Here is a 12,700-nt window from a genome sequence, read left to right as displayed (position 1 = left end):
ACGCCAAGGGAGACAACGGCAGACATCTGCATCAACTGCAAGAAACTACTCCCCACTGCACCTACGCCAAGGGAGACAACCCCAGACATGAGCATCAACTGCAAACAACTACTCCTCACTGCACCTACGCCAAGGGAGACAACCCCAGACATGAGCGTCAACTGCAAAAAACTACTCCCCACTGCATCTAAGCCAAGGGAGACAACCCCAGAAATGAGCGTCAACTGCAAACAACTACTCTTAACTGCACCTAAGCCAAGGGAGACAACCCCAGACATGAGCATCAACTGCAAACAACTACGCCCCACTGCACCCCACTGCACCTACGCCAAGGGAGACAACCCCAGACATGAGCGTCAACTGCAAACAACTACTCCCCACTGCACCTACGCCAAGGGAGACAGCCCCAGACATGAGCATCAACTGCAAACAACTACTCCTACTGCACCTACGCCAAGGGATACAACGCCAGACATCTGCATCAACTGCAAACAACTACTCCCCACTGCACCTACACCAAGGGAGACAACCCCAAACATGAGCATCAACTGCAAACAACTACTCCCCACTGCACCTAAGCCAAGGGAGACACCCCCAGACATGAGCATCAACTGCAAACAACTACTCCCAACTGCACCTACGCCAAGGGATACAACCCCAGACATGAACATCAACTGCAAACAACTACTCCCCACTGCACCCCACTGCACCTACTCCAAGGGAGGCAACCTCAGACATGAGCATCAACTGCAAACAACTAGTCCCCACTGCACCTACGCCAAGGGATACAACTCCAGACATCTGCATCAACTGCAAAAAACTACTCCCCACTGCACATACGCCAAGGGAGACAACCCCAGACATGAGCATCAACTGCAAAAAACTACTCACTGCATCTACGCCAAGGGAGACAACCCCAGACATGAGCATCAACTGCAAAAAATGACTCCCCACTGCACCTACGCCAGGGAGACAACCTCAGACATGAGCATCAACTGCAAACAACTACCCCTCACTGCACCTACGACAAGGGAGACAACTCCAGACATGAGCATCAGCTACTGATGGTGATCAAAAGCTGCAGAATGTTGAACTGCACTGATTTGCACAGGTAGCCCTTAAATTGGAGAAAATCTGGGGTTTGCATAAACTGCCCCACAAAGTCAAAACAGCCAATGGCCTAACTTTCCAGGGCACTGATATTGCTGAATACTTATAGATCCAAACATTTACCACTTCTGGTGGAAAGGCTTCAGCACATGCAGCAGCACAGAGGCAGCCACCATACACATCATAGACAATACCCTTGTGACCAGAGATGAAGATGACCCTGCCTCCTCATATTTCTGGCATCCCAGCCGCCTTCAACACTGTCTACCACTCAACCATCGCCCACACTCTGAAGCCTTGAATAAGATTCACTAGCAATGTGCTTTCCTGGTTCTCCTCCTACCTTTCCAACCAACACCCATAAGCTCACAGGGACACCTGCAGGTCACAGAAGATCCCTATCACCGGCAGAGTCCCGCAACATACCATACAGTCGCTGTCATTTTAAACCTGTACATGGCACTCCTTGAGGCTCTACTCACTGATAATAGCATCAGAAGTAACCTATATGCAAACAATACACAACTCTAGCTGAAAGTCTGCTCTGTTCCAGAAATCCACTGTTTCACACACTGACTGCACCTCATCTATACCTGGAGGTCCAGAATGTATCTGGAGCTGAACCCACCAAGACAGAATTTCTGTTATTTGCAAAAATAGCTAACACAAAATAGTACAAATTTGGCTCAATAACATGAAGCTTGACAGCTTCAAATGCCATCTTACACCCAATGTTAAGTCAGATATGGTCTGGTACCAGCTTTCTCTACTGAAGAAAGTGAAAATAGCTCTCCCAGAAAGTAATTTCAGAACTCCAATGTTAGCCCTTGTACTCTTGTATCTGGAAGAGGAAACACCCTGCTCAGGGCCTCTCAGATAACACTCTGCTCCCGCCTACCCCACAAGGGCATCCAAGAGGCCACAAGACATCTCATCCAGGCTCTGAAGAAAAATCATGACATGACCCCCATCATCATTGATCTCCACTGTATCCTCTTTCTGGCCTGGACCATCTTCAAAACCAGTTGCATCAATTACAAAGCATCGCGATCAGCACCCCAGTCTTTCTGGCTGAGAAACTCACCATCTCTGGCGGTTCTTGGCACGCCCACAGCCAGGACACCACCAGACTGCAGACGAATCAGTGTAAGGATGTAAAAACTAAGATAACCAGCCTTTTCCATCTATGCACCCAGGATCTGCAACAATTCATCTGTGTCAATGTGGACCCCCTCAACCATGCTCTGATTCCAGAAATGGTTGAAGACGCACCTCTTTAAATAACACAACCTCAGGATACGGTAACAGTCCACAAAACAGCTACCTCTCAATCAGTTGTTGGCTATATCCTTGCAGTTACTGCAGTACAACGCTCCACTGCCTTTGGCAGATTAATGATTTGCACATACTACATACTTAATGATTTGCACATACTACATACATACATACAAGGCTAGTCCAAACTCTCAAGAAGACAATGAGAACCAGAGTAGAACAACAGGAAGAGCTGGAGCTTTTTGTGCATGTGACACAATCCCCCCTTGCTGCTCTCCTTGGTGTGCTCCTACCTCTGTGCTGAATAACTAAGCACTCAGTTGCACCATTCCCACCACTGAAGGATGGCTACTGATTACAACCCTTCCTCAAGTCTGGGAACAAAGAATGTGAAATAAAATAAAAAGCTGTATCCGACACCATGGAAGAAAATTCTGCACAACTTTTGAAGGTGTTCTGTGGACTCTAACCAAATGAAAGGGCATGGGGGTAACTGCACAGTAATAAGGGGAATGTGTGACAACGAACAGTTCAAAGTTCAAGAGGATTGTTACTGAACCTGGAATTATGAACCCATCTAGATCACACTGAGTGCTGGCACCTAATGGCAGTAACCTCAGCTCTTTGTTGCCCTGAGAGCCGCCCTGGCCAGTGACCCACCCACAACCCAATCTTCACATGTCCAAGGTGATCCTCCCGGACTGGGAGATGGACACTCTAGACTAACGCCCCGAGAGTGACCCTGGCCAGTGACCCACCCACAACCCAATCTTCCCATGTCCAAGGTGATCCTCTCGGATCGGGAGAAGGACACTATAGATTAACGCCCGAGAGTGATCCTGGCCAGTGACCCACCCACAACCCAATCTTCCCATGTCCAAGGTGATCCTCCCGGATGGGGAGAAGAACACTCTAGACTAACGCCCCGAGAGTGACCCAGGCCAGTGACCCACCCACAACCCAATCTTCACATGACCAAGGTGATCCTCCCGGATGGGGAGAAGGACACTCTAGACTAACGCCCCGAGAGTGACCCTGGCCAGTGACCCACCCACAACCCAATCTTCCCATGTCCAAGGTGATCCTCCCGGATCGGGAGAAGGACACTATAGATTAACGCCTCACCAATCCTAGACGATGAACTGTGCCACAATTGTATTCTGCATTTTTGTTTCTATTAGGGGAGATAAGTTATATCTTGCGCACTCCCATGGATGTCACAAGTCCCCAGTCAGGATCCATGTCTCACACACAGACACACACACACACACACACACACATACTCCTGAGCTAGGGTGCGTGGCAGATTGAAAGGAAGGGTGGTGTGCTCGGTGCCAGTTTGGACCTCCACTGTGTGTTTTCATGTAACTGGAGTTGTGATCTAGGTAGCCATTGTGGTCTGCTGCGAGTCTCCCTTCTCCATACAAGACGCCCTGTCTCAAGTATGAGGCCCTGATAAAGTCTGTAGGTGTGCAGTAATTACCACATCCAATACATTCTGAACACGTTGATGCTGGATTTTATCAAGAGCTATTATTATCCTACCTGTCATCAGCACACACAGAATCGAAGCTCACGCAGAGGTGACTGCTGAGTCATGATCCTGCTGCTAGGAGACATAGGACCTCGGGTACATGCATAAGAGCTGAGTCAGTCAAAGTGTCACAAACTGCACACTGACTTTCACTGAATTGATTATGGTTTTGAAAATCGACTTGTGTATTAATAAGTTGATTTGCAAGAACATCATTCATAGTGATTCAGAATCCAATCAACTTCATTAATATGCATGTTGCAGGCCCCAAATTACAATGCACTTCGATTTGCTACCAGCACAGGGATGGTGGCCTGCTGAGGTCAGCAGACCACAAGTCTGTGATTGCTTTTCAATAGCACAATACTTTTTCATATAAATGCAGCCTGTTTTCCTAGAAAAAAACATGCTGTATTTTTAAAAAATCAAACCTTTCACAAACCTTATTTACGAGGAAGCAGCGGCCACATAGACTTACCTCAGTCACATTAACAGTGAATAGACGAATACTTGTCACTATCGGAGTAATAAACGAATGAGAGAAAACAAGGAGAGGGAGCCACAAGCAACCCCAAAAGGATGAGCTGCCCCTGTATTGCAGGAGAGCTGCCCCCTCTTTGCAAGGTGTCGCAAGGGGCAAGCCAGGGGTCGCGGCTGTGACCCCTGGTGACCTATAAATGGCTTCTGAAATTACCACTTGGCAGAGGGTCTGGGCTGCACCTGATGTTTTACTCGACCTGTGAGCAGCAATAAGAGGGAGAAAGGCTTCAGTGATTGCATCTTCCCATTGATTATAATAATTATCACCTTCGGCCCTGATGAATTATCCAATTTCACATATGCCCGGGGATCACTGGCTGACAAGTTGTCTTAAGTGTGAACACTGTGTGTACTGCACTTGTAATAGGGTGGACAGGATATCTGTCAGGTTTGTGATGAGTAACCTTCAACCAACTTCTAAGTGAGGTGCTTAGCGCCTGCTACAAGGCGCAGTAGGCATGGCAGCGCAGCGTGAGCACGCGTCGCACTTTGCCTCAGGTAACAATGGGAAGGGCACGCACAGTGCGCTACATTCAAAGAGGCCAAGAACGGAATGGGCACACCGAGTACATGTGGCAGTTGCACATTGCAAAGAGGGTATAAATAATATGGACATAGACACTGAAATCTTGCATCAACCAATTGAAGCAGTGTCCATGAAAGAGAGGCCAAGGATTGAATGGTAGTTGGGACTTCCCTACTTTCTCCCCTTGGAAATTAACTTCCTCTGAATTATATTAAATATTACATGGACGTAAAGGCTGACGTGTGCTGCTGCCAGGTAAGCATGGTTCTGCCTGTTCTGTCTTCCCTTCTGTTTGATGTATCCTGTGCTTACTACAGTAATTGTGGTATATGTGGTTGTTGTGATCCTCGTCGGTCTTTCCCTTCCTCCTCCTGTGTGTGTGGCCCCCGGGGTGCCTCTGAACACTGGGGGGGGGTTTGGTTCCTACACCCCGCTGCAGGGCAGTCACACTGCTGCACAACATGGATAAGCACTGACAAAGCCAACAGCTTTTGTCTCATAGGAGTGACTTACTGGCTTTGCCAATATTCTTTTTGTTAATGGCTGAAATGGAAATCCAGGTTTGGGTCCCTGATGGGTGAATCTCTGGAGTGAGAAGGGGGCTGACACGGGACTAGCCTGAGAAATTAGGACACATATTATTTTTGGCTAGTAGTCATTTACATGTTTTATCGTCGGCTGTATTGTTTTGACTGTGTTGTCAATTCTTGTGTGAAGGGAGGCGCTATGCTGTGACTGGTCCTTGTCATCATTGTGAGATGTAGGATGTAACTTCAGGAGCAGATTACATCTGCAGCGTGTGATGGGTGGTGTAATATACGGACGTATGTACAGTTGCTGCTTTCTATCGTCGCCTCTATAAGATCCACATTTGAAATTCGGGTGCACGGAGTTTATGTACACTGTAAAGGCAGAGCATCGCCTTGTCTTGCTACTAGAGGTGTACATCTTCAATATGTCCATAAGTGCACTGTCCTCTGTTACTTATATGTTTGTTTACGTCAGTGTCCACGTTGGTGCTTGTTCTAAACTTCCTTCAGTTCATCCACTTTCATAAATCACGTAATTAAATAGATAAATAATCTGCTTCCTTGTTTCACTTAAAAAAGGTATGAATTGTGAGTAGTTTCCTAGCGCCTAGTAGAGTGTCAGAGACTTCAATCCATGTACAAGTCAATAATTGTACCGAAAAAACACTAAGTTGCGGCAGTTTCCGGCCAGAGCTGACAGACTGCAAGTGCTACTCCATGACCATCCGTGCCAGTGGTGTAGGGGTATCATGCAAGATTCCCATTCTTGCGACCCGGGTTCGATTCCCGGCTGGCGCACGTATTTTATTCATGACTTAGATATTTTTAACACTTGAATAAGTTTATTTTAAAATGTACGGTTGGGATTTTTTTTTATCTTGGAGGAAAAACAATGTTGCTTTGATAACGAAGTACACATGAGCCAGGTTTTAACTTAGAACTAAAGATATCTTCTCACTCAGTGAGATTTACCCTCTTCTGTGGCCGCGTCGATTAGTGCAGCCCGTGGACCCCCAGGGTACCGCAGGGTCGGTGTTAGAGGGACCGCGGAGCTGCTGAGGGGAACCGCGGAGCTGCTGAGGGGGACCGCGGAGCTGCTGAGGGGAACCGCGGAGCTTCCAAGATCAGCCCCCAGAAGGGGCGGAGAGGAGGAGAAGCCCCTCAATCTCAAGAGCTGCTGAGCATTTATATCCACAGGCGGAGAGGAGCGTGAGGAATGTTTACAGATCTTTAAATCCACAAACGTGAGCAGCTGTTTAGATCCTGCCCTAGAGGACAACCGGGCGGGGGTCAGGAGTTCATTTTAGAGCCCGCGGTGACCCTGCAAGAGGTGATGTGTGACTGATGCTGAACAGTGCACAGAGACAGACTTTTTGAGGTGTAATCCTGAGTATTTTTAAATTGTGCTTCCAGTTCGTGCAATTTTTGCTTTCAGGAAACTGGTTTGCAGGAGAAATAGTTTGCGGACCTGAGAGCCTAGAATGTTGCTGCTGCCCCGTGACTTGTGCTAGAGATGCTCATCTTGTAAATTTAAAAATACACAGGGAGATGCACTGAGCATGTATCTCGCGTGACATTCAGTACTAGAGCATGGCTCCTGGACAGAGACAACCCCACAAGCTTACTTGGCGGAATAGGCATAATTCTCATATAAATTACACCTATTCCATATGTAAACTGTTTGCAAATCCTCCCATCCCTAAAAATAAACCCTGAAAGGGGCAAATTAATTCTAACTGCCTGGATGGTTAAATCTCACAGCAAACAACCAGTTGTTTAAATAAGGATGCCTATGTTCCAGTGGCTTCGTAGAATGACGAGTAATACAAACAGGGCAATACCAATGCCGGGGCTGGCTTTTGGGCTGTGCGACCGGTGCAGCCGCACCTGGCGCTGACTTTGGTGGGGGCGCTGTGTTTAAAAATACCTTAAAAGTGGGCGAACTTCCTTGTGCGTCCAGCAATTTTCATGAAACTATCAAAATCTCAAGATAACTGGTGATTAATGTCCCTGCTGGTGAGGATCGGAATTTTGTTTAATGGCAATTTAGACTCATCATAAAGTAATGCAGAGGATACAAAATGTTCTAGCTTTGCGACAGGAATACAAAAAATTTGTAGCTACCACATCAAGAATTTTCAATTCTATTAAGGACACGGAGGCGAGGATTATGCTTCTCTTTCTTTACATTCAATAAAAACAGCAGCCAATATGTTTACAGAAAATGAAAAACTACAACTCCCATGAACACCTGTAGTCCAGCCTGACACATCCCAGGTTAGCCCCTCACTGTAAGAGTCACCATAACAATTGTCCTTTCTCTTTATTTGCTGCTGCACAGCCGGAGTTAAGTCACATTTTTCTCTCATTAAAACAATTATCTTGTATTGTTTTTTATTGTGTGTACTAGGACAGCGGAGCGGGAGCAGGGCTGAACGGCGCTCGGTTTCTGGGCCTGTGATTTTGGACACGCTTTGGGTCCTGCTCTTGTGCAGTTAAGCCACCCGCGGGGTCAAGGACCTTTTCCCTTTCCCGATCACGCGGTGTGCCTTTTTCCTTGCATTCTCACGAGCGTGAGGTTTCTCCTCTTCTGCGCGGCGGGTCGGCGATCCCCTTAAACACACTAGTATGAGGCTTTGAACCACGCCCCTCGCATAACGCACCAATAGTAGTCCAACACAGTCTATAAACTAGAAAGGCACCATCTGACTTCCTCTTTCTTTGCAAAGTCCAATACCACTCTCAGATGAACAGTTCTGGACATGATCCTCCTGGATAACTTCAACATCAAAAAGACTTATCGACAGCTCTTGCCAACAACGAAACATGGAAGATCCACAAATCTTTACGCCTGTTTGGAATCAGTTCCAGTATGAAAAGAAACAAGCATTTGCAATGCAATGGGTCTTGAATTTCTCTGAGTAAGAGCTATTAGCAGTTGTAAACTCCCAACTGGATTTTTCTTGCATCATTAAATAGAAAAAAAGAGCGCAATCGCACTGCTACAGTTCACTCATAGCGAAACCTATCGGCAAAAGTGCAATTAGCTATGTAACCGGCAAAGGTGCAATTAACTATGTAACAGGGTCGATGTCATGCAAAACGCTTGACATCTGCCCAGCGAGATCGCGCTGCAAAAAAAGAGAAAAAGTATGTTGTGTTGTTCTGGGAATGTTAAAGAGCCTGGAACCTCGTTGGCACTGGTGTTCCAGCATGGGGAGCCTGGAACCTCGATGACACTGGTGTTCCAGGTATTGACGTGAAGCTGGGTGGGTTCCATGGCGGTTGAATGCTGCTGTGGGTTGGTTACCTTGAATAAAACTCCCTTATTGAAATCAATTGTCTCAGCATCTTAACACTGGCGACGAGGTAAAACCAACCCAGAACCCACGGATCCTTACCTGCAGGAGAGCGGTGCCCGACATTGGCTGGACCTCAAGGGAGTGGTCGGAGTGGTGCGTACCAGTTCTACCGATGACTGGTCAGGCTGTATCCTGTGCCCGACATTGGCTAGGTCTCAAGGAAGTGGTCGGAGCGGTGACTGTCCCAGCTTTTCAGCTGCTTTACCCTGAGTCCCAGTGAGCGCAACGCAGGACAATCCAGAGTCTCGGCGACCGTTGCCAAGAACTCCGGCGACAGTTTTGGTCTTGGTGTCCTACCGGCACCGAAATCTCGGTGGACAAGTGTTGCGGAGCGGCTGGCGCCAGAAGGCACATACTGAACACTGGACATCCTGGGGTTTCCTCAATTCTGGGCCCGGTATTTTGCCTTATTGTTTTTTCAAGGGCCCGCGAGAGCGAGGTAACTGCACGCGTTCCTCTGCGCGCCTCGCGTTTTTCGTGTGCTGAATGAGACGCGTTACCAGGGCACGACGTCACGCGCGTGCTCATGATTGAACGCGGTCAGAAGACAAGACCGCACACCGTTTTCCCACATTGATGTTTTTCCACTAGTTAAGAATTTTTGGAGCATATTTATACTCTGTTTGCGCCGGAATTGCGTCGTTTTTTTTTACGCAAATCCGACGCAAAGCTAACTCCATATTTATACTTTGGCGTTAGACCCATCTAGCGCCAAAGATCTTGGAGTTTGCGTCATTTTTTAGCGTGAACACCTACCTTGCGTTAATGATATGCAAGGTAGGCGTTCCCGTCTAAAAAATGACTCCAAGGCATGTGCGCCTTATTTAAGCTCCCGTGCAAAAATGGCGCACAGGAGTGGGCGGGTCCAAAAAAATGACGTCCCGCCGCTTTAGCGTCATTTTTTAACGCCTGGTCAGGGCAGGCGTTAAGGGACCTGTGGGCTCGGAAGGAGCCCAGAGGTGCCCTCCCATGCCCCCAGGGACACCCCCTGCCACCCTTGCCCATCCCAGGAGGATGCCCAAGGATGGAGGGACCCATCCCAGGGAACTTAAGGTAAGTTAATTTTTTTTTTTTTTTTTATAAGTGGCATGGTTTGTGCCCCCTTACATGCCACTATGCCCAATGACCATGCCCAGGGGACATAAGTCCCCTGGGCATGACCATTGGGCAAGGGGGCATGACTCCTGTCTGTGCTAAGACAGGAGTCATTTCAATGGGGGTTGGGAGTAAAAAAAAATGGCGCAAATCGGGTTGAGGCCAATATTTTGCCTCAGACCTGACTTGCCCCATTTTTTGATGCCCAAGCTCCATTTTCCCCTACGCCGGCGCTGCCTGGTGTGGGTCAGCTACGCCGGCTAACGTCATTCCATAAATAAGGCGCCCGCATGGTGCTTTGGAATGGCGTTAGCCGGCGTTAACTTTTTTGACGCACAACTGCGTTGGCGCAGTTGTGCGTCAAAAAGTATAAATATGGCCCTTTGTTTTTTCTCTTGTCTCCTCTTCTCCACTGAACACTGGTCTGTTAATTTTTTTTGTATTATCCCAATTCAGGCCAGTTGGGTTTGTGATTCTACTTGATTGCTTCTGAAATCGACGTTATAAATATTACACATACTATTCTTGTCCTTCTCTGAAAATCTATTGAGTACTCTACTGTTAACACATTATGGCTACGCCCACGATGTCTCAACCGGGAAACATCCTTTATGCCGACTTTTTTATAACGAAGTCCTGGTTAACGAAAGCGGAACAACGCTTTCTTTAACCACAACTTCGTTATTTTGTGCCTTAACCACGCATGTCCTGAACAACGAACATGCATGGTTAAGGTACAAACAAGGGTGTCGGCTGAGGAGGACGATGCAGATGAGGCGACGACTCAGGTAAGTGGGGGTTTTAGGTTTTGGGGAGGGGGTCGGGGGTTTTAGGTTTTGGGGTGGGGTTGGGGGTGGGGCGTTTTTGGTTTTGGGGAGGGGGTGGGGGGTCGGGGTTTTAGGTTTTGGGGTGGGGTTGGGGGGTGGGGCGTTTTTAGTTTTGGGGAGGGGGTGGGGGGTCGGGGTTTTAGGTTTTGGGGTGGGGTTGGGGGGGTGGGGCGTTTTAGGTTTTGGGGAGGGGGTGGGGGGTCGGGGTTTTAGGTTTTGGGGTGGGGTTGCGGGGGTGGGGCGTTTTTGGTTTTGGGGAGGGGGTGGGGGGTCGGGGGTTTTAGGTTTTGGGGTGGGGTTGGGGGGTGGGGCGATTTTGGTTTTGGGGAGGGGGTGGGAGGTCGGGGTTTTAGGTTTTGGGGTGGGGTGTTTTTGGTTTTGGGGAGGGGGAAGGGGTGGGGGTCGGGGTTTTAGGTTTTGGGGTGGGGTTGGGGGGGTGGGGCGTTTTAGGTATTGGGTAGGGGGTGGGGGGTCGGGGTTTTAGGTTTTGGGGTGGGGCATTTTTGGTTTTGGGGAGAGGGTGGGGGGTCGGGGGTTTTAGGTTTTGGGGTGGGGTTGGGGGGTGGGGCGTTTTTGGTTTTGGGGAGGGGAGGGGGTGGGGGGTTTTAGGTTTTGGGGTGGGGTTGGGGGGGGTGAGGCATGCAGGATCAATGGGTGCCTGTTACTAATGACTTTACCAGGAATGCCTTTACAACGAAATATCGTTGTTAAGGCATTCGTGGTAAAGGCATTAGTAGTAACAACGAGGTCGGTGTTCCGACCTCGTTGTTTAGGCACCCGTTGTTTTGTCAGTCGGCATTCCGTCGTACAACCGTCTCAACCACCCCCTTTTTTATCAGACAAAGGGGACCCGATTCTTCCTTGGAAATGTTGGAAGAACCTTTTTGACTCCTATTTAATAGCCATAGGGCGAGAAAAATTCTCTCCGGCTAGGAAACAGGCTGTTTTATTGCACAATCTGGGAATCAAAGGCAGGAACATTTATGATAGTCTAGAAACCCTAACCATCGGGGGCGGAAGGTGAACCCAGAGACATCTATGAAATGTCTGTAGCGATGCTGGCGGCACACTTTGAGTCTAAGCTCAATGTTGTTTTGGAAAGACACAATTTTTTTGCAAGGTCCCAAGGTAACGCTGAGAGTGTTGGTAATTTTGTTGCTGCTTTACGCACATTAGCGTGCACTTGTGACTTTGGAGATATCACGGATTCTCTTATTCATGACCAATTAGTGCTTTGCACAAATAACAAGAGAGTTCAAGAGAAACTGTTGACGAAGAACCCCGACTTGAGGGAAGCTATTGCAATTGTTGAAGGGTTGGAGAGTACCAACAACTGGATCAAGGAGAAGAACCACCCAGAAGGGGAAAATCTGTGCATGGTACAGGCACCACGCGTCCAGGAAGAGGTACTAAGAATTGGCAATGACAATAGGATACAGGCATCGACTCAGGAGAAGAGGAGAGAAATTAAGCATCTGCGTTGTTACCGCTGTGGCAACACGGGGCATGCAGCGAATAGCTCAAATTGCTTTTCGCATAATTCTTTGTGTAGGAAGTGTGGGAAGAAGGGCCACTATGCAAGGGTCTGTAATAATGACAAATGCAACATAGATTCGGTGACTGAGAATGTTAACAAGATGGTTTTGTGTGTGGAACATGATGTTGACCAGGTTGGGGGCAACACTGGAATGGTGGACGAGAGGCCCGTAATTATGCCTGAGTGCACTATTAGACTTGATGGTAAAACAGTTACAGTCTTAGCAGACTCTGGATCTCCCTACACCATGGTAGGTGAAAAAAACTGGCAAGTAATCTTCGGGGAGGATCCTGACTCCTTGATTAAACCTTATATTAACCCAGTCAGCTATGGTGGTGCCAAAATAGTAGTGATTGGGTACAAA

General features: G+C 48.0%; 1 non-coding gene across 1 annotated transcript; it reads left to right on the top strand.

Moving 5' to 3' along the window:
• The first annotated feature begins 6,242 nt into the window (after nucleotides 1–6,242).
• TRNAG-CCC (transfer RNA glycine (anticodon CCC)) lies at nucleotides 6,243–6,313 on the top strand. Its single transcript has one exon. It is a non-coding gene; the product is annotated as a tRNA-Gly (tRNA).
• Nucleotides 6,314–12,700: the final 6,387 nt, after the last annotated feature.

This window comes from Pleurodeles waltl, unplaced genomic scaffold (genome assembly GCF_031143425.1).
Source record: "Pleurodeles waltl isolate 20211129_DDA unplaced genomic scaffold, aPleWal1.hap1.20221129 scaffold_86, whole genome shotgun sequence".
Taxonomy (NCBI): domain Eukaryota; kingdom Metazoa; phylum Chordata; class Amphibia; order Caudata; family Salamandridae; genus Pleurodeles; species Pleurodeles waltl.
Note: the sequence above shows the minus strand (reverse complement) of the source record. Positions and strands in the feature narration are given on the sequence as shown.